At 36.1% G+C, this 18,223-nt stretch overlaps 1 long non-coding RNA gene across 1 annotated transcript; it reads left to right on the top strand.

The window, feature by feature from the left end:
* Positions 1-17,459: 17,459 nt before the first annotated feature.
* LOC147505708 (uncharacterized) lies at positions 17,460-17,997 on the top strand. Its single transcript, XR_015220656.1, has 3 exons — positions 17,460-17,536; positions 17,647-17,748; positions 17,857-17,997. It is a non-coding gene; the product is annotated as an uncharacterized LOC147505708 (long non-coding RNA).
* The last annotated feature ends 226 nt before the right edge of the window (positions 17,998-18,223 follow it).

Below are 18,223 nucleotides of genomic sequence, written 5' to 3'. Positions count from 1 at the left end.
ACTCATATATATTGCTAATTTCATCGGAACATTCCAATCCCCTTGGATAACCAATATATATTTGTACTTAATTGTAAAACGTAATGAAGTAAATAACACATTTCCAATCTAATTCATATAAATATAATCAGCCTAATCTAAATCCAAATGAAAAAATAACCTAATCTTGTCAAAGTCGATCACCTACATATATCTTCAGCCTTATGGTCCATCTTCGTCTTGAGGATAGTTCATAATACATTCTTGGATGAACATAACAAAATCCATTCGAACTTCATTTATCTTCTTGTTGGTGAAGGCCTTTTTATGGCTAAGATTTTTTAGCTAGAATATAAGAAACAAGAAAATTAATATTTTGCAAAATAGGAAAAAAAAATTAAAATTAAAAATACAGTTGCTAAAGATATCACGCATAAATTAAGTTAAAATGTGATAGACATTTTATTTATTTTAAATGGAAAAGGAGAAGGATCGCTCATTATGTCTCGCATGAAGCGCATAGCATGAATACCACATTGTTTACCATCTCGTTGCCTTGGGCCCTGCAAAAATATGAAATTGAATTAGGGATGTTATACATCAAGTACATACATAAATAGTAACTGTAATCATTTACCTTAATGCGGTGCCAACATAGTTTTTGAGAACTTCTATTCACTTGGATCCCTCTTAAAGCTATCAACGCACTTCAAGTTAAAAATTTAAACAATTAATGCCAATATAAGAAATAAAAAATATATAACACAATTAACCCCAAATTCGGGGCTACATCCACGTGCTCCAGATAATCAGTCCAAGAATCACTTAGAATTTTCATTCACCCACACAAGTCCTAACAAGGAATAATAACTACATTACGTTTTTATACATACAGAAAAAGAAAACTTTACACAACATTTTCTTCTCAATACTCAATAAACATTTAACATTACACCTTCCACATAGTCCCAAACTATACATTTCACTCGCAATTAGTATTTTAACATCGTTTACTTTGTATAAGTGGTTACATTCACAAGGAACAAATACACAACAACTCACATCGCAAATAAAACCTCTTAGATAACCAAAGCCTCCATGCTTAATCAATCCTGCAATTGGCAAACAACCTGTATTTCAGTGTGGTAACATATATTTAGCTGTAAATATGAGTAGATCACTACAGCATATAAAAACTCCTGCAAGTGGTGCAAGCACTTGTAAGAAGAGAAAACATCAAAAACTTTAGATGCTAACTATTCCTTTAGGACAATTATCTTAATTGAACTCAATCACTCTAAAAGAACATGTAATTTTACCATGACATGCAGATCTTGGACGATATTTTCTTCATTGTTATGATATACTTACATACCAGCTTTCTACTCCGCAAAAGATGTACATCAGCAGTGAACTTAAATTGAAACTAGTGTGGAGTACAAAAGGGCTAGTCCTACTTGGAGCCATGGGAAAGGAAAAAAAAGACACAAAGCAAAGCATGACATATAAATATTAGTACCTTTGGCATTGGATAGTGTGAGTCAGCATCTCCATCAGGTCAATGAAGTGGGAAAGTCTATTTTGCTGACAATAATACAAGAGGTTAGAATAGAAGGTCCTGATCATTAGGCACTAGCTATACTCTAACCACCTAAGCTTGTACGCAACAAAAGAAACAATGACTACCTTCGATCCAACTGATCGATCTGGCATGGCTAACAGCTCCAGTGAGGTTACCATCAGTTCCAAGTATGACTCTATCACCCTCATCATCTTCATACTACAAGGAGAAGAAGGAGATAAAATACATTTACTAGTTTGACATATAGAGGAAGAGAACAATTGGAAGTTAATAAAACTACTCACCAAGAGCTGAGGACGGTTGTCATCGTTGATAGTCCCCATCCTTTGAGTGACAACAGATATGAGCTCCTCCATATTTTCAGTGCCTGAGATCATGAAAAAATATATCTTGTTATTTTCTGATAAAACGAGCTTGCACAAAGGGGAAAAGCAAACCTCGGGACCTCACTTCTTGCACAAAATTATAATGGGAGAGGCACGTACCAAAATTAAATCGATGCACATGACCATTACGAAAGCAACATATTTTCCCTCAGCAAAAAAATAGACTGCTAACTGTCTTTGGGACACTAACACTAGTAGAAAAAAAGCTTTTTGTGACTGTTTTAAAAAGTTTTTGATGACGGCCGGCTCAAAAATTGTCACAAATGTTTTTTTTTTTTTTTCTAGGTAAGGGCATATGTGTGGAGTACTATTTGTGACCATTCTACTAAAATAGTTACATATTCCCCTATCTTTATGTGACAACCCATCTATTTTTTGGTCCCGCCCACAACTCCAGCTCATTAAAACTACTTCGAAAACACGCCCACTACTACATCATAATCACTACACCATAATAGAATATTTGCAACACACACTTTTTTTACTTTGCAACGGTTATTTATTGTTAGTAAATTACAAACGCTATATATACGTTAGCAATGTTTTTCCAGAATTAATTGCTAACACTTGAAAATCGTTTGAGAAGTGTTACAAATCCAAAAATCCAAAACAATATGAAATTTTGAAAAAAGGGAAACAAAAAAAAAATCGCGATCGGTATATAGAAAACCTCTCTTTCTCTCTCACAGCCGCTAGGTTAGGGCTTTCTTATTTTTGCTGGTGACTCGTCACAGACTCCAGAGAGGGATTACGTACTTAAATTTTCAGCTTTGGAGATCTACAATGAAACTGTCATAGACTTGTTGAATCGAGATTCGATCTGGCCCTCTTCGGCTTTTGGATGATCCTGAGGTATTTTGGAAGATGATTTTACTAATACGTAGTTTTAACGAGTGTTTTTTGTATAAGTCATCTGAGTTTGAAGTTCATTTTTTGAATACAGAAAGGGTCATCGTAGAAAAACAAATTGAAGAAGTAGCTAAAGACTTTCAAGATTTGAGGAACTTAATTGCAATTTGTGAAGGCGACCATGTTTTTGTAGTTAATTTTATCAAGAGCTGCTCACTTCTATCATCTACGTGACTTTTACCCGGCACATCCGTAGGACTCTCTGCACTTATCAACCATTCTTTGAGACATTTTTTTTGTCCAAGTAAAAAATACGAAATAGACCAATTATTGTCTTTTAATTGAAAGTGGAATGTCGTATTAGATTAGTGAAACCATTTAATTGGATCAAATGTTGTCATTATCGTATAGTAGTAGACTCATTCCATTGATGATCAATGGTTATGGTTTTTGGACGAAAGTGGAATGCTGTATTAGATTAGCGAGACCATCTAATTGCATCAAATGTTGTCATTATCTTAAAGTAGTATACTCATTCCATTGATGATCGATGGTCATGTATTTTGGATTTTTTGCTATATTGCATGACAAATACACAATTGCGCTCCGCTTTTGTGTGTGTGTGTGTGTTATTTAGCTGATGTCCTTTAATAAGTATCTACTCGCATTTTGTTTTTCAATTTCCAGCTCAAAGGCAAGTGGGGGAAACTGCACAAAATCATAAAAGCTCAAGGTTGCATCAGATAATTAAGCTGGTGAGTTATATTAATAAATTCTATGGATGAGGTCTGCTGCATCATGCTTCATTTGAAATCATATTTTGGTGTATGCCTCTAGTAGTCTAGTAAACCTTGACACCCTAACATCACCATATACATATATAGTTTGAGTAAGCCAACCTGAGGTTAACACTTTTTAACATGCTGCTTTCTCTTTTGATTTCAGACTGTAGAAAGCAGACTCCGCGAATACTCAGGCTCTGTGAAATCTTATAGAGCCAGTCTGGTATTCCCTCTTCTTCTTCTCCTTCTGTGTTGTGCTGTTTTGGGGTTAAAGACTTAAAGTAACCCTTTCTTTGTTTTTTCTCTGGAGTTGATTATGTCTCATCGACTATCGACGTTTTTGCAGAATCTAGTGGACCTTGCAGGAAGTGAACGTGCCTCGCAAACGAAGGTGGTTGGTATTAGGCTCATGGAAGGTTCTCATATTAACTGCAGCTTGCTAACACTAACGACTATCAGTAGGAAACTCAGGTCAGTGAATGTCTAAACTTAATAGATCAAGTTGTAATATACTTTGTTTTATTAAAGGTATAAGTTTCTTTACTATCCCTTCCTTTTGCATGTAAAGCTTTCCTTGATGGTTTTATGTTGACTTCTGGATCTGTTCTAGTTTCATCTCGTTCTTTCTTTGATAGAAATGTTATCCTTTTCCTTATTTGTTTTTCTCATATAACGTGTGAGATCCCAGATTCTGTTTACTCACTGCTTTGGATGAAAACACAATACTTGAGACGTCTATCATCTGATGCTAAGGTGCCGCACCTATATCCTATTTATTCTTATTGTGCCTTTTATGAATAGATCACTTTTACTTAGAAGGGTCCACATATAAATATGATCCATATATGTGTGCTCACGTATATATGATCGAGCTGCTATTAAGTTCCGGGGAGTTGAGGCTGATATTAATTTCAATCTTAGTACTTGATTATGAAGATGGTATGAAACAGGTGATGGTGGGTTCTTTATTTTTTTTCATTTACCATAGGGTTTTGTAATTAGCAAATTATGATTTGATCATTAACAAATGAGGAACTTGACCAAGGAAGAATTTGTCCACATTCTTCGCCGCCATAGCACTGGATTCGCAAGGGGGAGGTCCAAATGCAGAGGTGTCACACTTCACAAATGCAGTCATTGGGAAGCTCGTACGGGACAGTTCCTAGGCAAGAAGTAAGAAATCTTCGACTCGACTTAGCCATACATTTACATAATGTCTGAATGTAGCTGTTAGGCCTAATTTCGAGACTGCTTGCTCTTAAAACTGAGTCGCTATATTCTAGTTGGGGGGTTGTTTGGTTTTTGGACACAGTATGTATGCATGGAAACCGTGTTATCATCGTTGAGAATACGACGCTTGCTTGCAAGTATATATATCTTGGGCTGTTCGATAGTGAAGTAGAAGCTGTAAGGTCCTCCAGAGTACGTAGATCCAGTCTTATGTATTCCACTCTTTTAAATATTTATCAATTTATTTTTTCAAAAGTTTTTTTATTATTAGTTAAATCAATATCGAGAATTCCTTAGTACTTAGAAGAATTAGAGAGCATAAAGCCAATTTTATGAAGAAAAAATAGTTTACCTAGCATTTTTCATTATGCAGGTCTTCTTCAAATTTGTTGAAGGTGGCCAACTAACCAAGTTGGAAGGATTCCGGCAATCTCTGTTTCAGGTTTTTTTTTTATGCATATATTTGTTTTTTTGCAATTACAAGGATTCCTTTCGTATATAGTTCGAACTTAGAAAATTGTCAAAGAGTAATAGCTGTGGTCTTTTTTGGATTCACTTGCTGATTGGTGAATAACTCTAATAACCATTCTAGTTTGCGAGAAGAAGCACAAATTCTACACCTTGTATCAAAAACTTAGCATCAAAAAAGAAACCTTAGCTTTTAAATTCTTGTAGAATTGTCATGAGGTCATCTCAACTAGGGGAGCTGTGAGAGTTTTCAGGTTGGTTTATGCTTCTTCATCATGCATTTCCTCCTTAGGTTGGTTTATGCTTCTTCATTATGCATTTCCTCCTTAGGTTGATTTATATTTCTTCATTATGCATTTCCTCCTTATGTAACAGTAAAGCTTCAATGTCACTCTAAGTCAAGAGTCATCCCTTTAGGTCAGATGGTATCTCTAGCACTGTTAGGTGAGATGTGATTGTATACCCTCTAGTTCAGATGAGCTATATTCACTATAGTTGAACTGCCCTTGATTTTTATCTGTAACAATTGTATGGGTGTCCTCTATATATATTAACTTAGTGAGAAATTCATGTATTTTATGGAATATTTGAGGAACATGTGTGTTGAAATTTCATTGTTTCAGTTCACTAAATGCTTGTCTGATATAGTTCCTATGAACAATGGGATTTAGTGGAGTTGGAAACTACCTAGACTTTTGATACTGGAAGAGAGAGTTAGACTGTATATAAAGTTGTAAGCCTAACTTGTGTTGTTGTTGTATATGCCTCTAGACATGTAGAAAACTATTTGGTTTGTGGTACAATCAATAATAATTGAATAAAATATTAAAGAAAACCATGTGTATAAGGGCCTTGCATCCATTGAATAAAAAATTTCACATCTCCACGCGACCCAAGGCTGGCTACAAATTTATATTTCAAATATGCAAATTAACATATGCCCAAGCACGCCTCACATATATGTAGAAGGGTTTCCCTAGTCTTTGCAGGTTATTGCTGGAAGTAGCATTCCTGCTTATATGAGAACATAAGCACACTCTGTATCCTACATTCTTGCCTAGTTTCAGGAGTTGATCAGTCACACTTTACAAGTTAACAGCATAAGAAAATCACAGATTAATAGAGCAGATACCGTATCACAAGAGGAACAATATACACTAATATAGAGACTTAGTGTTCCACTTCCCCACCTCATTGTCATCTTGTTTTTTCGTTAGAGAGTTTAGGAGAATGACAAATCTCGTCCCTCCCTCCCACTACACCATAATAGGATATTTGCAACACGCACTTTTTTTGCTTTGTAACGGTTATTTACCGATAGCAAGTTGCCAACACTATATAAGCATTAGCAATGTTGTAAAGCGTTACTTTATTTTGATAGATTGAGTGAAACAAACATGAATAAAATTGTTTTCATTCCTTACAATCCATGGTATGGACATATATTATATTGGTATTGTTGAATTGATCATAATTGGTTACAAGTACATATTTAATGCTAGTTAACTTGTTCAATTTTAGGTTCCATTGGATTGTGATGGTCATCGACTTGTTTAGTATGAATGTTTATTGGTTAATTGGATTCGGCACCGGTGACATGGAAATCATTATCAACACGTACGTAACTATTTTCATGCATATTGATTGGTATACTTTTTTATTATATATGTAGAATTTTTTATTTTTTATTTCGACACTAATTGTTTAAATTTTTAACTTGAAATGCGTTGATAGCTGTAAAATGGATCCAAGCGAATAAAAGTTCTCAAAAACCATGTTGACACCACATTAAGGTAAACGATTACAGTTACTATTTATGTATGTACTTGGTGTATAACATTTCTAATTCAATTTCATATTTTTGCAGAGCCCTGTGCAACCAGATGGTAAACAATGTGGTATTCATGCAATGCGTTGCTTCATGCGAAGCATAATGAGCGATCCTTCTCCTTTGCCATTGAAAGTAAGTAAAATGTCTCTCACATTTTAATTTAATTTATGCTCGATATCTTTAGCAACTGTGTTTTTATTTTATTTTTCTCTATTTTGCAAAATATTAAACTTGTTGTTTCTTATATTCCAACTAAAAAATCTTAGCCATAAAAAGGCATTCACCGACAAGGAGATAAATGAAGTTCGAATTGATTTTGTTATGTTCATCCAAAAATGTATTATGAACTATCCTCAAGATGAAGATAAACTATAAGACTGAAGACATATATGTGGGTGATTGATTTTGACGAGATTAGGTTATTTTTTCATTTGGATATTTGGATTAGACTGATTATATTTATATGAATTAGATTAGAAATGTATTATTTATTTCATTATGTTTTACGATTAAGTACAAATATATATTTATTATCTAATGGGATTGGAATGTTTCAATAAAATTAGCAATTTATATAAGTGTTACTTGAAATTTAATGGATCATATTCAGATATGTAGTTTATTTAGGTGTATACTTTATTGCAGGTCCCAATTTTGGAGGTTTTTATATATATTCACATTTTTTTTTCTTTTTTTAATAAAAAAAAACAATATATACGTATCACTGTTTTACCCAAATCGTCGTGACTAATGGTACTTTTTATGACCGTTAGAATGGATGAATACATAACAATTTATTTAAAACCGTCACAAATGATATGATTTGTTGTGACGGATTTTGAGTAGTTGTTACCGTTTTTTTTATGGTTTTATAACCGTTAAAAAGGATGAATGCATAACCATTTATGTCACAAATAATATGATTTGTTGTGACGGTTTTTGAGCAGTTGTTACCGTTTTTTATGGTAGAGAGAGGCTAGTCTGGAACAAATATTTGTAACGGTTTTGGGGAAAAAATTAAATGACTCTCACTCTGTCACGGTTTTGGAAAAAAAAACAGTGACAAAAGACTTTTTGTGACTGTTTTTAACAGTGATATAAAACCTTTTTTCTTATAGTGTAAAGAATGTTGGACCAATCCACTAACTGTCATTCTACTGTGTGACGGATCGTGAACCTGCTCATTTCATCCCTAGCATTGATACTTAACAGGAATTACACAAAATTAACCCCAAAAGATTATTTAAGCTACTCTATTCTTACAGACTACCTACATTATCTAATTTATTAGCACAGGCCGAAAATACTTGAACATTATGCTCAAAGTCTCAAACCTTATACCCTAAACAAAGTAACCAAGAGCAAAGTTTCATAATTGATATGGACTATTTTTGTTCATGCATGATGCATTTTACAAGTTATTACAGTCACCTGATCGAAGAAAAAGTAAGTCAATGCCAGAGACATACGATGCTTGGCCGTGAACCAGGGGCGGATGCAGGATTCAACAATAGGGGGGGCTACTAACACTAATTCTCACTATTTATTTATTTTTTTTATTTTTTTATTTTTTTTTATTTATTTATTTTTTTTTGGAGTGAATAATTACCACTGTACTTTTGGGTTTTGAGCAAAGTTAGGGGGGCTACAGCCCGGGTCAGCCAACTCATAGATCCGCCCCTACCGTGAACAACGCAAAAAGAAAAGAATAGCCAGCGCATTTCCCATTAGCATACATGAAATGCCATCAACAAAATAGGAACAATTATATCTAAGTTTCAGCGGTTAATTACCTAAATCTACCAACATCATATTGCCATAAGAAATAGAACCATATAAATGAGTTTTGTCATTGGATTAAAAAAATAATTAGGTCAGCTTAAGTTCCAGATAATAGTGAATTTTAATAAAGCTGTCAGAATCTATTTACTTTTTGGAGGACTATCTAATGCCCACGCATGCAAATGCCTCATCCCACTAGGGGTGGGCAATGGGCCGGATCGGGCTAGCCCGGCCCTAAACATTTAAAGCCCTTCAGATATTAGGGCGCCCGCCCCTAAAGTCTAAAAATCGGCATCGGGCCGGGTCACAAGTCTAAATCTCAAGCCCTGACCCTGACCCTAGCCCTCTTTAAGGGCTTTAGGGTCGGGCTTTAGGGCCGGGCCTATATATATATATTTTTTTTTACTACATCAGTTTTAAAACTCATTTATATTACAAAAATGTACAATAATCTACAAACTCAAAGTCCAACCAATCTAGTAATAATCTGTATAAGTCCAAAATTTAAAATGCACATCCACAATCTAATGAACTGAAGTACATCGAGAGTTCGAATTTGTTCTTCCTTGTACTCAAACCTCACTAAAATTACATTTTACATTGAAATACGTAGACAAATAATTATATTATCATTTTAAAGGAAGAAGTAATAGATATAAAGAAGAAACATAATAGTTTTGGTTAAGGGTCATGGAAGTTGTTAAACTATTTGTAATATCATAAATTATTTCTATAATAGATTCAAACAAATATAATATTACCTTTCTTCTAATTTAAAAGTGATTCAAGCTTTGTATATGGAAATGAAAATATTGGCTTTTGAACAAGTGATGGAGAAAGGTTTGAGATTACAAATGTCATTTTTCTGACAAAAGGGTTTTTTTGGTTTCTATGTTACAAATGTCTACTCTGTATTTTGCTTTAATGGTGTGGAAGGAAACCTTTAGTTTTAGACTTGGCTTGGATGTGAATAAAAATATAATTTATAAGAAATAAGTGAGAAAAGAAATTGAGAATAATAAGTTATGGACTTTGACTTGATGATCAAAGGAATAAAGTCTTATTTTTTTATTAGGCTAGTGCTCATTGTTCTTCATGGCTGCTAAGTTGACAAGTTTTTGTTATATAAAACAAGTTATTGGAAGTACCTTTGGGTGTAAGTGATAAATTACAAAGGACAATGTTATTTTAATTGAAAATATTTAACAAAGAGTTGGACAATTATGGTATGTGTATTTATAGTGAAAGTATGAAACAGGGCCGGTTAGGGCTTGGTTAGGGTCGGGCCTATGTTTTAGAATCTTAGCCCTAGCCACGCCTAGAAGGCATTAGGGCGGGCCCGCCGCCCTAAACTCTGTGAGGGCTTTAGTTGTGAGGGCTTTATAGGGCTTAGGGTCGGGTCGGTCAGGGCCGGGTTAGGGTCGTTAGGGCCAAATTCCCACCCCTACATCCCACTTTGGAGTACGACCTATTGAAACAACCTCATATAATATTAATAGGGTCCTATTACTGACGGACCCTATATTGTGTTGGGCAGACTCTAAAAAAAAACAATTATTACAAGTGTGCTATTGGTCCTAAAAAGTCTAAAAAATAAATAAATATTACAAGTGTGTCATTAGTCTCAAAAAATTGAATTCGAAAACCCCAAACTTAAACGACCCGGCCAGGTCGTTCATTGTGCAAACCCAACGATGTGGTCACACCGTTTGGACTTACTAAGTCCAAACGGTGTGAAGTCCAAACGGTGTGGCCACATCGTTGGGGACTCAGTCCAAACGGCTTGGCCACATCGTTTGAGACTTAGTCCAAACGGTGTGGCCATACCAGTCAAGAGGCCAAAAAACAGAACTTTATATTTTTTCAAAGTTCAAATCCACACCGTTTGGATTAAGTCTCCAACGATACGGCTACACCGTTCCAACGGTGTAGCCGTATCGTTGGAGACTTAGTCCAAACGGTGTGGCCATATCATTGGAGACTTAGTCCAAACGGTGTGGCCACACCGTTTGGGATTTGAACTTTGAAAAAATATAAAGTTCTGTTTTTTTGGTCTCTTGACCGGTGTGGCCACACCGTTTGGACTAAGTCTCCAACGATATAAAGTTCTGTTTTTTGGCCTCTTGAACGGTATGGCCACACCGTTTGGACTAAGTCTCAAATGCCAAAAAATATAACTTTATATTTTTTCAAAGTTCAAATCTTAAACGGTGTGGCCACACCGTTTGGACTAAGTCTCAAACGATGTGGTCAAGTCGTTTGGGACTTAGTCCAAACGATGTGGCCACACCGTTTGGACTGAGTCCCCAACGATGTGGCCACACTAGGGGTGGGAATTTGGCCCTAACGACCCTAACCCGGCCCTGACCGACCCGACCCTAAGCCCTATAAAGCCCTCACAACTAAAGCCCTCACAGAGTTTAGGGCTGGGCCAGCCCGGCCCTAATGCTTTCTAGGGCAGGGCTAGGGCTAAGATTCTAAAACATAGGCCCGACCCTAATTCAGCCCTCATTAGCCTGACCCTAACCAAGCCCTAACCGGCCCTGTTTCACACTTTCACTATAAATACACATACCATAATTGTCCAACTCTTTGTTAAATATTTTCAATTAAAATAACATTGTCCTTTTTAATTTATCACTTACACCCAAGGGTACTTCCAATAACTTGTCTTACACTACACCATAATAGCCATTTTGTAACAGTGCAAATTTTCAATAGGTAACGGATATAATCATTCATCGATGCAAGAATGATTATATATCCCGCTTTTACTACAACAAGTGTTACTTAAAATCTTGAATTAATATTTAATAATGTTTTTATGGTTATTTTGGGATATGCTAACATTTATATCCGTTAGAAAAGGAAACAAATATGCATAATAAATTGAAAAAAAAAAATATATATATCACAAGCGGGCAAATTTGGTAACGCGGTCACATTTCCCCCTTCTTTTTTCTTATTTTTTTCGGCTAACAATTAGAAAAGGAATTATAATCTCGCCTCTTTTTTCGTACGGCAGGAAACAAAAAAAACAACTCTCTCTCTCTCTCTCTCAAGAACCCTAGTTTCTATTCGCATCTTCTACGATTTCTCATTCTCGACGAACCAAGTCAATCTCTTCATAGATTCTTGATTTAAAAAGGTTAGTTTTTTGCTGACTCTCTCTCTCTCTACTCTTGGTTGTTTGTATAACTTATGGATGTAGTCCCAATTTCCAAATTGATTATAGGATTTGTCTCTGTAGAACACATAATGCTCCGCTTGCCACATACACAACGGACTTCATTAGGATCATTTTTTTCGTGAGGGTCGTGGTCGCTATCTGAGAGAGGGCATCCTCTGTCATCGTTATTTCATTCTTGGTGATGAAAAAATAGTTGTAGAGATTAAGATTTATATAGTTCTGGCTTTGCTGCAAATAATGCGATAGTGATCGATGATTTCGAGCATCGCAACTCCGGTGTCTTGTTTTATTGATGGTCTCCTTGTTCTCCGTGTTTGGTTATGGTTTGCTTCCCCTTTACTTGGAGACCGAGAGTTTTGAGTTAGGGCCTTAGCTGGTATCTTTGATATTGTTCAGACGATTTAAACTTAATGCAAGCTTAAGTCAGAATTTATAAAAGCAATATGTTTGTTTGCAAATTGCAAACGTGGCATACTTTATTTGGTTAAATAGGAAATCAATCATTTACTCTCTAAGGAAGCCCATATGCATCCACACTCATTACAAACTGAAGCCTTAAAATCAATTATCCACCCCCTTCTTCCTCTACCTAACAATTGGGAGATCAGATCTGTTTGCTTTTCATTGATGACTCTTTCTCTTACGAAGATTCACCAGTTGTGAAGGCACTATAATCTGGAAATGGCTTTGATAAATTCTTTGAAGAGTATTATTCCTTAGTTCTATAATAAACATGTCTGTATTTAGGATTGAATGGACTTATTTACTTGTTTTTATTGAGTTTTTTATTTTACGATGTAAAGTGTATATTATTTATATTTATGATGCGCTTCTTTCTTGTTTTTGTTTATACATAGTTGGAAAACTAGCTAATTGGTATTTATGTTGACTATTATTTTCCCCTGGTTTCTAAATATAGTATAGAATGTCGAACCAATAGACAAAGAATGGATGAGTGAAAACGAAAGAAAGTGAGTCTATTCATTGGGAGTTGAGGTTTTTCTTAAATTTGCATTGTGGAAGTTAAGTAGGAAGAAGTGTCCTTGTCCGTGCAAGAAGTGTCGGAATAGGTATTGGTTGACTTATAAAGAGGTTGGATACCATTTAATCTCAAAGGTATAGAGAAGTCCTATCGTGTATGGACTTTACACAGTGAGGACTTATCTAACGCTCTTTGTTCATCCTCCATTGGTTGCAAATATTGGGGAAAAAACCTCGGTTGATGATGGGTTTGAGATAGGGGACACCGAGGAAGAAACCATTGGGGATGTCGGGATTGGGATGGGAAATTTTGTTGACTCTGCTTTTAGATTACACGGTGATGCGGTGACAGGTGATGGCAGTTTGGGAATTGAATTTGATGAACCTTATGTTCCTGAACCAGACTTAGGAAAGAGGTATTACGATTATAAGAAAAAAGCAACTGAAAAATTGTATCCTACATGTGAGGGTCCTGAGACAACTCTCTCAGCACTTGTAGAACTTCATAATGTAAAGAAGGAATTTGGTTGGTGCCGAACTGGTATGACAAGATACTCTTATCCTTGTTGAGGCGATGGTTGCCTAAAGGTAACACCCTCCCTGAGAAATATCCGGTAATGAAAGAGATGTTAAAAGACTTAGGGATGAAGGCTACGTGCATTCATGCGTGTGAGAACAATTGTATCTTATATTGGAAGACGAACAAAGATTTGACAGAATGTCCCGAGTGCCAAGCACCAAGGTTTAAAGTTAAGGAGGGGAGTAAAGGGAAGAAGAATTCCAAGGAGCCTAACAAGGTACTAAGACATTTTCCTTTAATTCCAAGACTCAAGCGGTTGTATACTATACCGTGGATAGCGCATGAGATGACATGGCATGCACGAGCAGAGACTTCTACGGCTTATATCGTCATCCAATTGATTCAGTCGATGGAAAATTTGTAAAGAAAAGTGGCCAAACTTTGCTAATGAGCGTAAGAATGTTTGGCTTGCAATTGCAACCGATGGGTTTAATCAGCGTGGCATTGGTCCTACTAGTTATAGTTGTTGGCCTGTTATCACGTGCCTTACAATCTCCCCCCTTCTATGTGCATGAAAGCAGAGTTTCAGATGTTGTCTTTACTTATACCCGGTCCAAAGGCACCAAAAGGAGACATCGATGTTTTTCTTGAACCATTGTACGATGAGTTGAAAGAGTTGTGGGAAGGAGTGCCGGCTTATGACATGAACAAAAGAGAAAACTTCAATTTGAAGGCTATGCTAATGTGGGGTATCCATGATTTGCCTGCATATGGAAACTTAGCGGGCTGCGTAACACATGGTTACAAAGCTTGTCCTGTTTGTGGTGACAATACTTCTTCCATATATTTGAAGTCTAGTAGGAAAAATGTATACTTAGATTACCGTATATTCCTTAAAGGTAATCACCCGTTCAGGAACGGCAAGTACTTGGGACTAATAGGTAGCAAGAAAGAAGAGCGTAGAACTCCTCCTCAACGATTAAATGGCGATGTACTTTTGCAAACATTGAGTTATGTGAAGTATAAACCTGGTCAGAAGCGGAAGAGAGGTGGTCAAATTGTGGTTGACGACAATGAAGGTAATGAAGTTACATCGGCATGGTATAGAAAGTCCATATTATTTTTTCTTGTTTACTGGATCTATCACAAAGTTCGTCATGTTATTGATGTGATGCACATTGAAAAGAATGTTGCAGAGCACATACTAGACACAATCCTTAATAAGAAGGACAAATCGAAAAGATCTGATCGAGCACGAGAGGATATGAGGGAACTTGGCATACACCGGGATCGATGGATGCAAACCGACCCGCAAGTGGGAAACAAGTTAAACCCTACAGACCGTTCTTCCTAGATAAAGGCGAGAAGATGGATTTCCTTAAAACTTTGAAAACTTTGAGGCTCCCTTCGGGTTTTCATCTAATCTCGAAAGTAACATTGTCGGCCTTGATCCTTTGGTTTGCTTTTGTAATGAAGTCACACGACTATCATGTGATTATGCAATATCTTTTGCCCCTGCTACTTCAACATGCTTTTCCAACTCATCCCGATTTGCGGAAAGCTCTTCATCGATAAGCTTATTTTTAACCTTTTGTGTTCGAAAGTTGTAATTCGGAAAGAAATCCAAGATGCCAAGTACATGGTTGCAGAGGCGTTGTGCGTGCTGGAAAAGTACTTTCCACCATCATTTTTTGATATTAGCATTCACCTTGTTGTACATCTAGCTGATGAGGCATTGATGTGTGGACCAGCTCGAGATCGTTGGATGTATCCGTTTGAGCGGTAAATAATTCTTCTTTCAATCCCAATTTTTTTTCCTTGCTTTTAAATAAAATTAATAAATGCATTCATGGGTTTATCACTTAATTAGGTCAATGAAGGAGTGCAAAGATATACCCAGTAACAAACGATTTGTTGAAGGATCGATTGCAGAGTCGTATCTTGTCTCAGAGTCTGTTAGGTATGCAATGGAGTACATTCCAAATTCACAGCCCAAGAATCACAAAACCACTGGTCAAGTGTTTCTAGATGAAAATGAATGAATATAGCGATGAGGGTTACGCGGCTTGAAGGTAAAGATGTAATTTTGTCGAAGGAGCAATTTGTACAAACCGTAGATGGCTACTTTTCCGTTTGGAAGTCGATGGACTTGATGATCACTCTGGTGTTAGTTTTTGGCATGAATGTTTACTTCCCTATTAATAAATTCACACATATATACTAACTTCTTTGAATAAATTGTAGTGAGTATCGTGAGTCTTTGCAATCTAGTTCCCGAGGTAGCAGAAAAGGAATAGCAAAGACAGAAGTAGAGATACAAACAGATTTTATCGACTGGTTATATAATAAGGTCTTTGTTAATTAGGATAGTAAGTTATGCTTTTATGTTATTTTCACTTTTTGAATTGTGGTATGTTCTCTCTGTAGTTGTTGGAGAATGGCGACACTTCATCTGAATTGTGGTTCTTTGCTAGAGGGCCATTGCTCAAAGCTAAAACTTTTCGAAAGTATCGCATCAATGGTTATGTATTTTCTACTAAGTCTCACGATGAAACCGTTCTTACGCAAGACTGTGGTGTTTGCATGAGTGCAATTACTACATTTACATCAAGTAGGAAAGATAAAAATCCTATCGATGCGTCTGCTAGGTGGTATGGAGTCATCAAACAGATACTAGAGGTGAATTACACAAATTTCAAGGAAGTGGTGTTTTATTGTGACTGGGTTAGGGTGGAAGATAAGACCAATGGATGTAAGCTATGCCCAGACTCTAACTTGGTGGTGGTAAATTTTAATCGGCTCAAGAGTTCCGACAAAATGTTAGATGAGCCGGCCATTTGTGCTAAAGAAGCCCATCAAGTGTTCTATTCAAGGGATTTGAAATATCCTGATTGGTGGGTGGTCATACATTCACCAAGGCGAATGACTAGCGAAGTGGACAAGCTAGAAGCACCAGAACTAGAAGACTTCCAATCTACTCTTGCAGAGCAACCTCATTTGAGATCACTGTTAGAACCACGTCGTTGATTGTAGTGTGCAATAATTTTGAAAATATGTTCAAATGCATGCCTTCCTTTTTTGATGATCATCTTAAGATTTTCTAGTAGTTTGGAAAATTAATTTTGGATATTATGGTTACTTTGATAGTGCATATTCTTTTATTTCTTTTCGTTCTTTTTGAATAATTGATTATGTCATATTTTAAGTGTTATGAAATCCTTAATAATTTATTTTCAAATGTTGTTGGAAATTGTTAGGCTATTTTTAAATAATGGAATCAGGTGGTACAACTGCACACCCTAGTGCATCAGATGCCTCTTCTCCCACAGGTCAATGTACTTCTCAGTCATCCAAGAAGACACAATTAATGGGTCCCTCCGGGAAAGTGCTTGTTGAGTTATGGCCTAATGGCCAAATTGTTGGACAAAATGCAAGCAAGTTCAAAACTGCAATAGGGAACGAAGTGAGGCTTAATATCCCTATCAACACCAAGGATTGGAGACTAGTGGATGATGGCTTTAAGGATACAATTTGGAAAGCCTTGACGGTAATTATTTTTATTTATTTATTTAATGTGTTAATTAAATAATCAACTTTACCATTTAGCTATCTTAATATATTGTTTCTTATCAACTGTACTCATCATAGGAGGAATTCGAATTTAATGTCGAAAACTTTGAAGCTCGTCCGTTGGTCGAGACAAATTATTCTCAAAAACTTAGGACCGAAAAGCGACATATAGGTCAAAGTTTTTGAGAAAGCTGAAAACATTGAAGGCGGCTAAAGACAAACTGCCCCACCGCTATTAATCCAAACTCTTTGGGTAGATTTTGTCGACTATGAGCTTCAAACTAAAGTAAAAGAAAGGAATCACGAAAAATGCGGCAAATAGGGCCATGAATACTATTGGTAGTACTAATGGTAGGAGAACCTTCTCCCAAAGGCATAATGATCTGGTACGTATCATTTTCTAAATTATTAAGCCTTTTGATTATGTATATAGATATGAATACTATTGTTGTCCTTTTTGAACCACTATTACTAAGCAATGATTATTTGCCTGTAGCAACAACAAAACCCTCAAGCAAAAATAACTCGAGTTGATGATTGGCTTAAGGGCCGTGAACGCAGTGATGGAACAGTTTTGGAAAGTGCTCGGGAAAAATATGTGAGTAGAAGTTTTACTGCTATCTATTTGATAACTTCAGTTTTTGATTGCTACCGGGTATATTTTGGGCTATTTGATTGCCCTTTTTTAAAAAACAAATAAATGCAGGATCAAGTGAAAGCAGTTAAAGAAAGAAGACTAGCATCTGGAGAGACTGACACGGGAGACATTGACTCCGATGCATTGGCTGAAGTACTTGGCAAGGATAAGAAGAACCGTTGTTCGTGGAGTTGGTTCTAATATCACTAGGAAGCAGCTACAACACATGCTTTGTCAGCGCTTTACTCAACCAAATGGCTACTACATCAGTTGCAAAGGTTGAGGCCGATGTGGCTACATTTAAATCGAAGGTCGAGACAGACATGTCTGAGGTCAAATCAATGCTCAAGGTCAGTTTTTTCTTGGCAATTACGGTTAATGGTTAGAGTTAGTAATATGTAATCCACACTTTAAAATTATCATGTCATCATCTATA

The sequence above is a fragment of the Coptis chinensis genome, chromosome 4, assembly GCF_015680905.1.
Source record: "Coptis chinensis isolate HL-2020 chromosome 4, ASM1568090v1, whole genome shotgun sequence".
NCBI classification, from domain to species: domain Eukaryota; kingdom Viridiplantae; phylum Streptophyta; class Magnoliopsida; order Ranunculales; family Ranunculaceae; genus Coptis; species Coptis chinensis.
Note: the sequence above shows the minus strand (reverse complement) of the source record. Positions and strands in the feature narration are given on the sequence as shown.